Raw genomic sequence first — 13,925 nt, forward strand, 5'->3', positions numbered from 1 at the left:
CGTGACTTGAAAGTCAGCAAAAGGACTTGGAAGTCAGCAGAAGTTGCAGTGGGTATCTCAGGGGTTCGTATTGGTGATACGTTCCAAAGTGACGATCCGAGTATGCCTAACACAGAGAGGAAGGGAGAGAGAAAATGCAGATCACTGTATTTTAAAAGTATTGAACCTGAAATGATCTCTGTTTATGAAAAACTTCCCGTGTGTAGTACAGATGGCTCCTGTAATGTGTACAATACAAAGTCTACTGTATAGCAGAAATGCCAGGAGGTGGGAAGTTGAGAGCAATGTATTGATTTCAGCAGATTTCCTTAAGAGTATTGAACTTGAATTGCTCTGTCTTTATTTAATGCTGGTTGTGCATTTTCTGGCCAAAACATATATGTATTTTTATAAATAATAGAACGATTTAGTAGAGTGATTTGTTTTTAATCCTGTAGTGAAGATTAAAAAAAAATATCGATGTCCAAAATTACATTGGGCCTGATTCATTACCGATCGCAACTGCGATTACGCATTGCCCATCCAGTCAACTGCACATACAACTGCCACAGGTCATGTTGTGCAGCAACAGCGAAAAGTTCAGCTCAGATCCCTCTTCACAACCCCGGACCTCCTCCTTTTATGAGGGAGCAGGGTCCTCAGAACCAGTGTCATTTGAAGATGACGTTGGTTCTCACAAGCAAACTCCAAAAACCTGAATGTTTTCTGCATTTGTTGAATACTAGGTGTCCCTGTTGGGTTCCTAATAAATTAATGAATGGATCAGATACTTAAAACTTGCAAAAACTTCCGTTTGCACATGTGTAATGGGTGTTTAATTGGCAATGAATAGTCCCCCATGAGAGGGAAGTTCCTTCCCATTCATTTTGTAATGTATTTATTTAATGTATAGTACAATATGCTTCATTTTGGGAATGTAAAGGTATATGGCTCTATATAGGTACTCCATCAATTTTTTTGTTATTCTTAGAAAGATAAAAATTTTGTCTGTCGACGTAGAAGACAATTCACTGTGAAAAATCTAGAATTAATGTATATACAGCAAATAAAAGCAACATATATACGCTATTCCATTGATCTTCTTAAGTTTTCAGCCACATTTGTATGCCAGATTTATCTTACAAACTTTGCTAGCGTACCGTATGTCGACGTATGAGACACAGCTAGTGGAGAGGGCATTTGGGACCACTAGTTTTCTGTGTGCAAGTTTCCAGGGAGAAGCCTGGCTTTATCCAGGAACTATATTTTCTTAAACGCTTGTTCAATTTTATACTAATATAATTGTAATCTATTCTTTATTGCTGTATCTGTAACTGGAAAACACAGGGTGATTACATTTATACCATTCTTAATTGGAGTATCTGACAAAGGCAAGAATCCTTCATCAAAATTGTGTAAATTATGCTTTCTGGGCAACTTTTTCAAGTCATTTTACCCAGTCTTCAGGGATTATTCCTTCCCACTCATGTGACTGCATTCAATATAGTATTGTACAATTGCAAAATAAAAAGCCCTAGGCTCAGGAACTAGTTCTTACATTTGTTTCTAATTGCAAGGAAATAAACCCTAAATGTAATTAAGAAGAAAATCAGAAACACAAATGTTGGTATTTGCTAACAGCAACAAAAGCTCTTGTGACTAGTTATTTTAGTGCCTCCTGCTTTAGAGGTAACCATTATTAGATTTCAAAGCCTGAGAAGAATTACTCTACTGTATAACAGGGAAGCCCACATTGAAACCTCTGTCAAGTAAACATGGAGTTAGAGCCCCCAAGATGTTGGCTGAAAAATAATTAGTGATTTCTCCAATTGTCAACAAGGCCAATAAAAATATCACTGGAGCTCTTACTGTTTGCACTACAAAGGGGGTATTCCAGGGAACTGGATCCCCCCCCCCTCCCCCCCCCAAAAAAAAATTGCCTATGATTCCAACGTATGTGCTAACACAATTCACATCATACTCTCTGCTTGAGATATTTAAATGATAAGCTGACTAAATACTAACTGGCAATATCACTTTCAATTACATCCATCTGCAGAACTTGATATTGTTCATTCTAGCACTCTGCAGCTGTCACAACCCATGCAGTACCTCTTTCCTGCCTGGGGTGTCACTCTCTGCTCTGGTGCTTCTAGCACATTCAGCTGGTGCACCAAACTGCTGAGATACAGACCAGTGTGTGCTAGAAGCACCAGAGCACAGTGAAACCAGACAGGAAAGAGGAACTGAACGGGTTGTGACAGGTGCAGGGTTCTAGAATGAACACTACTTGACATTGTATGGTGCCCTGATAAATATCTCCAATTGTATCTAGTATTAAGCAGTGACAATTAATTTTTCTTGCAACAAGTAATGTATCAAAATTAATACTAAGGTAATTACATCCAGGATGTGCCTGTGGTGTCTAAAAAACATACACAGGGGGTTTTACAGCAGAAAATTGATTCTGTCTTATAATAAGTATATCCCAAAAATAAGCTTAGTATTGTCGGCATATCAAAGATATACCTATAAGTAATCTCTGAATTTTATATCAGTATTTGGGAAAATCCAAAAAACTATTTCCTTACACTAATTATTACTCACACATTTCAAATTATTGATAATCTAACCACATCATCCTCAGAGATGCATTTACCAAACAATTTAGCTACAAATCTCATTACAAATAAATGGGTTATCAACATATTCACATACCAGCAACTATATTTTGCTAAACCTACATTATGGTCCATTGCTACTATACACTGAAACCTTGAACAAAGTATAATAGAGTCCGAGTTTGTAAAATGTGCTATTATAGAGCTATATTCACATATTTTTACACAGCATGTTTCTCACACACCCGCAATTCGCAATGGCAAAACACGCATCAAGATGTTTTGCCATTTTGAGGTTACAATTTTGGGCAATGTAACAGAGTGCAAGTGTTTAACTTGCACACTATTACTGACTGAAAACTCATCAAAAAACAAACCTGCTTTAGGATAGTGAGTGTAGGATGAGCAGGCCCGAGTTTCACAGAAACATGCACAGATCCATGAGATCCGTGCATGTTTCTGTGTGTATAAAAAAAAAAAAAAGACATGGGGTTCCCCCCTATAAGCATAACCATCCCCAGGCTATGTTGAGCCTGTCCTTGTTCTTAAAATACAGGGGGAAAAAAGGTGTAGGGTTCCCCTGTATTTTATGAACCAGTGTAACAACCCCAACTTGGGGTTCTGTATCGGTAAGTCAGTTATGTCAAGTGTGCTGCAATGAGCAATACCTGTTTCCTTACCACCTCTGGTTCTTATCACGGCTGGGTTTCCTCTAGGTTATTCAAAGCAGATGTCCACAATCAGTTAAATAAGAGGTGAATTTATTCACACATTACCATTTCGTAAAAGAATGAACTTGAGTAAATGCATACAAGTATATGACAACAGTAAACGGACTCTGGTCCCGCGGTAACTATATTTAACCGGAACACTTCGTTCTTGTGCTATGAATGAAAGAGTTAGTGCTATATTTACACTTTACACAACTTTGCCACACTCTCACTGCAATAGTACTAATAACCAATTATGAATATGCGCTCGCAAGCGGGTCTGAATCAGGCCCTTAATCCCCAAAAGTCTGTCCAAAAACCCCTTTCGTTGGTGCACTTTTGAATACTTTGTGGTTTTTACATTAAAACTTCCTGACGACTGGTGATACTGCACTGCCCCTTGATATTGTCCCTTACGCTGGTACTGACACTTATTACTCTTGGACGCTGCAAGCCCGGGCCTGTGAAGTCCTTTAAGTAAACTGTAGCTGTCCCTGTAGAAGGTTGGCTCTGCCTATGATGGATATTTTCCTGTGGTATTTAACTTTCATATGTAGTCTATACAGATTTTACTGTACCATAAGTGATGCTGTACTCAGGGATCTGAAGTATCCTGATAATGGTTACTTTGTATGCAGGTGGTTAACTCTAGCTGTCACTAACAATTGATAGATTGTAAAGGACCTTGCCAAAAGGAGATGATTCACAGCAATTAATCAAGGAACTGTTGCTGTACTTTACTCGGCACTGTAGCAGTTAATAGGAAATAATCCTCACTTTTAACACTGTCTCTCACCTGCACTGGCACAGGTGCTGCAATGTAGAAATTACAGTTCTTTCTAGTGCCAGAGTGTTGAAACTGCTTACACAAGCAGGGGGAGGGTAAATATTAGGGGCTAAGTCTATAACTGACAGGCTGTGGGCAAAATTATGGGTGGCTGCAGTCTATATACTGTGTATTAGGCTAGTACTGCCTCAATTAAGTAACTTCTGGATTATTTATCCTGACATTCCCTGGTAGAGTCTTGGTCCCCTCTGTTAATTTACTGTTCACTGGTGACTGAGTCACAGGGTAACCTCACAGTAAGATGACTGGGTGTGTTGTAAGTTACAGACCTTTCTGGCAGCTTGGACAGATGATTAAGGCAGTTACCGGGTAATCACCGCCCTTTTTGGTCCTCTCCTCCTTCAGGTCAGCCTCTGGCACTTGCAGCCTCCCACAACCCACCTCCGATCTAGCTCCGGCCTGCCTCCTCTCCCAGTAGGCACCGACCCTCACACGTCACACGCTCAGCAGCCGCCTCCTAGTCAGCGGACCGGCTCGCTCAGCTCCTCCGGTTCCCGTCCTCGATCTCCTCAGCCCTCAGGTAAGTGCGCGGTCACCGAGCTGTACCTCTGCCACCTCAGGACTGACTCCAACGGTTCATTGGCCAGCCCTTTTTAAAAGCTCTGTCCGGGTCTTGACTTCACGCGCCGGCTCTGTTCCCGCCGGGCGCGCGTGTCACAATAGTCACTGGCCCCCACTCACTGCAAGAGGGCACAAACGGGCTCCCCTGTAGAGTCTGGCATCATATAAGGCATGTAAATGCCAGTATTCAGTGCGCAATCACTACACAATACAATTCAATCTACAATATAGCCCTGGGGCAACAGTCACACTTGTATACAGTACAACACACCTATATTGTGTCAAAAAGGCACCCTAAAAATACACATATAACTTGGGGTTATACATTGGAAGGCATTTAATAGTGATACTCCGAAAGTTGGGGGTATCACACCAGCACCAGGCTCTGTTGTTGATCCAATCCTGGTTGTGGAAATACAAGGGACAAACTGAGAAGGGGTCCCCTGTATTTTCTATAACCAGCACCGAACTCCTTCTAGCGTGGGTGTAATGTCACAGCCGGGGAACCCTTTCACTGGGTCCCCCGGACAAAGCATTATTCCGGACCGCTAGTAAGCCCAGTCCGGGGATCCCTGGGGAGGAAGGGACCCCCCCCAAATAAAGGGGTTCCCCCTCTCCAGGACACCCTATGCTTGGGCCTTTTAGCACAGAGCTATTTCTGGCAGCCCTGGGCTGTGGGTGTTGGGTTGATTATGTAAAAAATAGAGTTAAGAATATTGTCTTTTACTGGAGAACTAGAGGTCCCAGCAAGTCTCCCCACATGCTGGTACTTGGAGAACCGAATGTTGGTACTTTTGGTTCTCCAAGTACCAGCATGTGGGCCATTAAGAGCCTGCTGGTATCTCTGGTTAACCTGCAAAATAAATATCAAAAGAAAGACAAGACTCACATACCGTGAAATTAAATACCAAGTGTGTACCCCACATAACTTTATGCTCAATAAACAGACTGAATAAAAGCCAGTTACAATGCATGAGTGGAGAGCAAACTTCTCTGCAAATACTGAGGGCCTTATATATAGGTGGACACTAATGCAGCCATGACTGCATCTTTTTTCACAGCCCAGCTGCATCTTTATTCTAATGCCACAACCAATTGGATTCCTACAGAAACGCCCACCGGCAGTGGTGCTCATCCGCCACTTTTCGTTTTACGATGCATCATCAGACACACATTGGTTATACCATAGAACATTGCACCAGTCCTATGGAGGTGCAGAATGTCCATGTGACCATGGCTGCCAAAATCTGAGCAACTACGGCACAAGCCTCAGTCACTAACCACGACATGCTCATAACTGGCTAGTCATCTCCATTACCACCCAGGAATGCCCACTGAAATTGCCTCTCTCTTCATCCAAATCGTTCTGCAGCTCGAGGGTAACCACTGGGATGCATGCGCAGTGTGACTCAGATACATGCGCTGTCTGAAAACATCACCCGCTTGCGTCAACCACTGAATCAGGCCTGCATGTGGCCCTGCTAAGGTTTACCCAGAGGAAGCTAAAACACATTTTGGCAATGTGGTCCTACTGTGTATTAGTTATGTGTCAATTCATCTAGATTGTGTCATACTAATGAGGGTGGCTATTATACTGTGACAGGGACCAAGAGACTGCATTTGTTAATGTGTGTATGCCATGAAAACTAATCATAGACTTCTCACACAAACACCAGTGAATGCAAACACACTGGTAATGCTTTGTAACTAGCTGTATTTAACACCAGGTGCAGTCCACAAACTACATAGAGAGATATACAACATTTCTGAATAATACCCCTTTTACACCAGAGTTAAAACACAGGTTATTGCAGGGTTAACCCAGGTAGCTCCTTGGTATAAAAGGGGACAGGGTTGGATTCCCGGGTCGAGCGACACGCCAATCCAACCCAGGTAACTTGCAGGGTTTATCACGGGAGTGACCCGTGAAACCCTGCAGTGTAAATGGCGCAATCTGGGTCACGATGATCTGGAGTGCACGGCATGCTGCTTGGAAATTCCGGCATCTCCAAGCGTCCACTTCCACGCCGGAAGAGCTGGGTCACTGCAGACCCGGCTCTGGTGTGAACGGCGCCAACTGTGGAATATCCTGGGTCTGACCCGGATTGGAACCCTGGGCTTGATTCAAACCTGCTCGCTAGATGCGTTCGCTCGCTCGATGCGTATGCACGGCAAGGCATTAGCACACCCACTATGTCTTGGCGAGCGATCGCTTTGTGTATGCAGATGCCCACCAGCCTGTCTTAAGATGCCCACTTGCACATGTCATCTCCAGGAAGTGTATACATGTAACCATCGGACCCATACGCAGCACTTGTGGCTGACCATACCCTCCCACAAGCACTGCGAGCACTTCAGTGTAATATTCATCCAAGTGACGTGTACTGTGATGCTGCCTCTTAATCATACATGCCTCTGAAATGGCATTGAGATGCTCAGGCGCACCTTTGAGGAGAGACACTCCTCCCAGATTCATGATCAAGAGGTAACATCAGGGTAATCCATATAACATCGTAAACATAAAAATCATATTCAGGGTAAAGCTCTTTGAAAGATTATCCTTTATATGCATTTATTTCCTTTTGCATGTCAAGTACCTATTTGCTGCTTTATGCCAGCTGTAAAGTGTTTTTTGACAGTCTGTAATGCTCTTTGTATAGTCTGATGTCCCATAAACTTGGTGATTTTATCTAGTATTCATTATCTGACATGGTATGCAACAAGGTCCATAGTGGAGTTGAGATGAAGTTGCAACTACAAACTTCCTATGTTAGGGTTGATGTGACCAACCTTGCTAATACACGGGGGATGGTGGTACACTAACTTAGCCACACATTTCAATAAGGATTTCCAATGCACTTTCCTTTAGAAAGCAGAATAAAGCACCTTCCTTTAAGATGCACAATATCAGTGATACAAACTTTGGCTTACACGTTTGCTTTGTGGAATAAAAAGTCTATGAATAGAGCTTGGATGACAATGATGGTCATTGATTTCTGCTGTGTTGTGTGGTTGGGGCAGGCATAAGAACACTTCTGGACATTTTCTGCTGGAATGTGACTTGTTAAAAGTTTTCATATTTACTGTTACTCTTACAATATTACCCATTTCTGACTAGCATTTTATTACATAATATTTTTTGGTCAAATACAGTATATAATAAATATTTGATTTCTCTTTGCAATCTTTGAATGACTCTCACATTTTGTATTCTGTACACTTCCCATTGCCTTGTTTACTGTCTGCTTCTTACATCTATTATTCTTATGAATAATCTTCCCAGTGATCCTAGGGGGTAGCATAATGTGCTGTTCATTGGCTCCAAGAGACATTCTGAAACCAATTATATGGAACATTAAATTGTAAAATTAAATTAGATAGCCAACGTGGGATATGTCATGTTAATATATCTATTGCTCATTAGTTTGTTGTTTATATATCAGATTCAGAGAACTGCTTGTTTTTCATTTTTCTGCTTCAACTTGCAAGGAAAACATTAAATGATGCATTTCCCATGATAAGTGGGGCCTAGCTGAAAAGCTTTTGTTCCCTTTATACTCCACAGATATCTCTAACATGACCCCCCGTAATAACAATCATCATCATCTCCACACCGCAACACAAAATGACACAGCTGTTTGAATCCCGACCAGATATTTCTTCCTAAATGTGAGAACTGTTTTGGATGGTTTCAGATTAATTCCCATTTGAAAAATAATTTTGGAAGTTCTAAATGGTTTTCAGTAGAAGTTGTACATAATATATTCCCATATCTGTAGATCTGGATGTTCTGTAAAATGTACTTTTGAAAACATGTTAGTCTGTCTGGGCTAAGACATTTATTGAATATGAATACAACCAAAAATGACTTTATAATTACAGAAGGCATTTCACATGAATCAAAGTCTTTGGGTGTACTTGGCAGCCTTTAATGATACATGCATCTGCCTGGTGTCATTGGCTTCTGTTTATTTGGACAGTCGGCCTTGTTGTGGAAGTGCATACCTGATTTAAGGGGGTGAGTCCAATATAAGTTCTGGAGCATCTTACAACACTACATCCTTGCTCTTGCGTTGTCTCCATTGGATTATGATACAACATTCTGAATCAGCACGGCTATGATGGCTGCTTTGGTGGGATTTTGTTATATTAGATTTAAACAATAGCTTTAGATTTAGGCAGTAGCTTTTTCTCGTTCATGTTGTTTCTTAACTTGGGAATTTGACCACTCATCTCCACATGGAGGTGGCCTTAAAGGAATTTACAGTTACACCTAGTCATTTATCTGATTGGCTGTTAGGATTTTGGCAGGTGTTTTGGTTTTTACCTCAAGACAAGTTACAAACAGCCTCTTATCCCTCATTTTTTATTTTGCCATCTTTTGTTTTTTTTCGACAGCTAAGCTTTTTACTGCTTTTGGGTGTCCCCTTTTTTCAAATTCCAGACTGGTGGTGGTTAGGTTTCAGTGCAATGCACTGGCAATCATTACTGGGTTATTTATTTGATTTGGTCAAATAGTTTGGCTTTCCTGTACTTTCACCTGGGTGGTAACAACCTGGGTTTTCACACATCTCTGGATTTGTGGTGCACTATAGCTCATGATTCGGAGAAGATAAGAAGACATAAATCTTTTGTCACCTAATTTGGTCGTCTGCAATTATACCTAGGGTTACCTTGCAAAGCTGCCAAGATTTGGTTTGGAAGAGCCCGTGCTGTTTTGATGTTAGGGGGTTCTGTTGTGTCCCATCAATTTATTTGATTTAAGTAATCCCATCTTTATAGGCATGTTTACAGTTCTAGAGGGTTTGTTGAAAGGTTTTAAGAAAGCTTTTTCTGTTTAGTATGGTGGTGGCTTGGATCAAGTACTGAGAATATCATTTGGCAGGAAAGAACAACAGCAGAGGCCACCTTGCTGTAGTTCTGTAGGGGTTTTCTCAGTCAATACAATGGTTAGGTTTTTTTCACCCTACTGAGGTCTCCAGCATCACCTTGCTGGAAGGGCCTTTTTGTGTCATTGGACTGGGATACCTTGCTGATAGATTGCCAGTGGGCCCTCATCTAGAGAATAAGAATAAAATACAGATGCAACAGCCAAGTGTGACTATGGAGGGTAGCACCACTAATAGCTTTTCTTTTGAAATATTTTTACTAAAACATTAATTTTGTGCTCCTGGTGTTACCGATGCAATCACCATTTGTCAGTGGCAGAAAGTAACAGTAATTCTGCATAATAATCATTGTATTGCTTATCATACGAGTATACTGTAGTTATCTTCTTTTTTTATTTGGTATGGCTACTAGTGATTTATTAAATATTTTCATTGTTGTAATTTACAATAGTTATATATTAAAGTTTACTGTAACATATAATAAGAACCATTTTATCGTCAAGATCTACATAATGTAAATTAAGAGGGAAGGGTGGTCTTTTTATAGAAATGGACAGCTTTAGAAAATATGAGGGCAGATAATTGTTATCCCAGGAATTTATTTGGAGGCATTCAGTGAGATGGTTTTAATGATTTTGTAGGATTTGTACAGATTTGTTTAAAGGTATGTGCAGAGAGATGTGGGAAATATTTATTGAATATGGCTATTCTGAATAACTTGTATAAAATATATCAAGCTAGTGCCAAATGGCTTGAACACAGAAAAATATGTTTGCCATTTTTAATTAAAACTAGAGATGAGTACAGACCCTTGTATTTTGGTTTTGGTTCTAAATCGTCAACCTGTTTTGGCTAAACCACCCCCAATAGTTTGGGTTTTGAATTTTGTTTAAAAATTTATAAAAATGCTGCAATTTTGACCGGTAGTTGATCCTACAATATTATTTGCATCAATAACATTCATTTCCAGTCAATTTTGACGACCTCACAGCTCACAATATTATTTTCACCAATATTGAACAAAAGCTGCAGCGAGCTGGCTGGCTAAACTAAGCAAGAGAGCAAAGGCACAAATGCATGGCAGTTTAAAAGAATATAGCAAATCTATTGTAAGCTTGCATGCAGGGTCTTCCTACCTCTATGTCTGTCTGCTATTACCCAGTTTTGTTCTATTAATCTTTCCAATTGTGCAGCACAATGGAATATGTTGCGCTATATAAAAAAATGTTAATAAATAAAATAAAAAAATCTATGAAACATAGTGGCATAGTAGTTGCAAACAGGAGGTCAGTGTAATCAATGAAACAACTCTATAGAATGTTTTAATAATCAATAACTAAGCTTAAAAGTAAAAGCCTAGTAGTAAATATAATATATTATAAACACATTTCTCCAAACAGCAATCAGTGGCCTCAGGCAAGTACAGGTGATTGCTGCTAAAGTAACATCTAGTAGAAAACTAGATCACCATCAAACAGCAAATAGCAGGCCAGAGGCCAGTACAGATGATTGGAGGTGGAGTATTTAGTGAGAGGTAAAGCATTCATTACTATAAGGAAAAGTATATCTGATACATGGAACAAGTTATTAAAAACCAAGCTTCGAAATGTGAGCTTTCAAATGCAAATTTAATGCAAACAGCAAATCACAGACCTCAAACCAGTACAGGTAATTGCTGCCGGCGTAAAGTCTAGCAGAAAATTGAATCATGTTCAAATCAGATGCATGTATGCTGAATATTGGACACAAATCAAATCCTAACATAGCCATCATGGCTTCAGTGATCCACTGTGCAGCAGGATAGGGGCTGTCTGCAAATGACATAACAGGGAGGAGGTGCCTAGATAGTTATTGCCCCCAACTCTACTTTATTTGGCACAGATGCCTTGACAAATGTTAGGATTTTGCAAAAAATATTTTCATATGGTAGAGGTGAGTTTTTTGGTCTTTTAATCGAACATGACAATTTGCTTCTCATCACTGGCATGAAGTGCTTCCACTGGAGCTCACTTACTTCAGCACAAACAATATCATCCTCCTGAATTTTATAAAATTGCTCTTGTCCAACACATTTATCATCATTATTCTCATTAGTGTCACAAAATTAACCCCCACATCCTGCTGCACATTTACAACTTCAAAAGAAGCATCCTCAATTTCTATGTCTAAACCATAATCATCATTACTTTTACTACTACTCATTCTCATATCTGCAGAGGTTTCAAAAATGGTGGAAAGAGGCTTCTGTAGGATTACAGTGTCAGAATCAGAAATTTCAGACTCACATTTGTGAACACAAAATTTGTTCTTCAGGTTTAACGTTCTTTTTGTGCATTGATTTGCCCGTTTTATTGGTGACATACCTAGACTCTGAGCAAGAGCTTGCGCATGTGAGGTTAAAGAAGATGCCTGACTGTGTTAGGTCCTGGCTTTTGCAAAAGACATTCTAGTGCATGAAAGAGCAGTAGTAGGACCACAACTCATAAATGAAGGCCACCGCCTAAGCCTTTCCTTGCCATGGCGAGTGGTGTACAGTATATGTTGTCAATTTTCACCAGTAACTATTCCCTTCATAGTTAGAGGTGATAATTTTACAAAGATTGTCAAGAAAGTTTTTCCTTTTTTTACTTTCTTGCCAAAAAGCACACGGTGGAGTATGAAGAATAAGAGAAATCTTTATATATATTTCTTACGTTATTTTCAAGTGCGTTTTAGGTACACCTTCTTAAAGAAATAGTGGTGGCGAGGCTCTTTCGCATATCCTGGTACCCCTTATGGACCTTATAAACACCATCACCATATTCACTTCCCAATAACCACAAGCGAACGCATTTTCTCATTTTATCCTGAGGCAGTACTTCACATTTGCTTTTTTTGTTGTGTTTACTTTTCATATCCCACATTTCGGAGTCATTGTGGCTAAGAAAGTATCTTTGAAATATCATGAACATGTTTTTTTGTCTCTGGATTACTTCGGTTTGACTATATTCATTTTATATTGCATTTGTCTGTATCGCCTTAGATCTTCTCCTTAAATCTATATGTTTAGAGTCCATTCCACTATCCAGTCCAGAAGGCAGCATTAGTAGTCAGCACAGGCACAGCAGTACTAGTAAGCAGCACACTCCGAGTCCAGGCAGCAGGACAGCCTCTATCCTCACGCAGCCTTGCAGCTTTTAGCCAGGGCAGGGCACTCATACCACACAGCAGGCAGCAAAGTCTAATATGCAGCAGTTGGCAGCGCCAGTGATAGTCCACTCAGTCCTCCAGGCAGAGTAACTCACTGTGGCTGGCACACATGTGGCAGTGGTGCTGGCCCAGCACTCTCTCCTCTGAGTTAGTGCTCACTGGCACTGACCAGTTGCACATGGCTTGCAGCTCACCTCACCTCAGCAGGCAGGCGCAGTTGTTGAGAGGGTGGGCTGGCATGGGGTTGTGCAGTATGACCATTGACATCACAACCCCTCAGTTGAACAGCCTGCCCTCTGCATTGCGCTGCCATTAGTATCCGGACTTAAATCTGCCCCATGTTGGATGCAAAAGATCCAGCTGAAACTTATGTCCAATTACTGTTCACTTGCTGCGAGCAACTAAGTCAACTTAAACACCTATTATACTCCCACAAGACAGAAAAGTTCCACTCAATCACATGGTCACCATCCAGTTACAACCCACAAATTTCTATTACATGAGAAGCGTGGTCCATCAATAGATGAAGATCTCTAGTGCATATGCACTGATCAGTCCATGTGCGGCTATCTGATCAGGCACATGCATATAAAACAAATTCTGTCTTTGGCACATGAGCAGCGTACTTAAATATGCAAGATTGTTTGCAAGTCAGAATCAGCCCCTTTAGGTCTGGCTCCTCCCAACCAACCTCCAACATTAAATCTAAGCACCCATATATAATAATAAAGCTTCCTTCCCCCAAGCCAGATTCAATATTATATTACTAGCATGCAGGTGCTGGTTATTTTAGCCTGGAAAGTGAGAAAAAAGCACTTTCCCATAGTGCCTGGCACTCATAAAACAAAAGTGTTGTTGACTATTCGCCTACCCTGCAGTTTAAATTTTGCTTCTATTCTGCAGTAGTTCAGGGCAGTATAGTTCATCTATGTTGGAAGCTTGTTCTGCAATACAAAGAAAACATGCTATGTAATTGCCTGATACCTTAAGGTCTCTCACTATATAAAATAAACCCTTCTGGTACAGTAACTGTTTGTTTACCGCTTTATCAAACAGTCTCACCAAAAGTGCACATATGTGTAGCCAGCTTGGCAAATCTTTAGCTTTGATTTAAAGTGTACAAAAAATT

Source organism: Taudactylus pleione, unplaced genomic scaffold, assembly GCF_031769625.1.
Source record: "Taudactylus pleione unplaced genomic scaffold, aTauple2 ptg000069l, whole genome shotgun sequence".
Classification (NCBI taxonomy): Eukaryota; Metazoa; Chordata; class Amphibia; order Anura; family Myobatrachidae; genus Taudactylus; species Taudactylus pleione.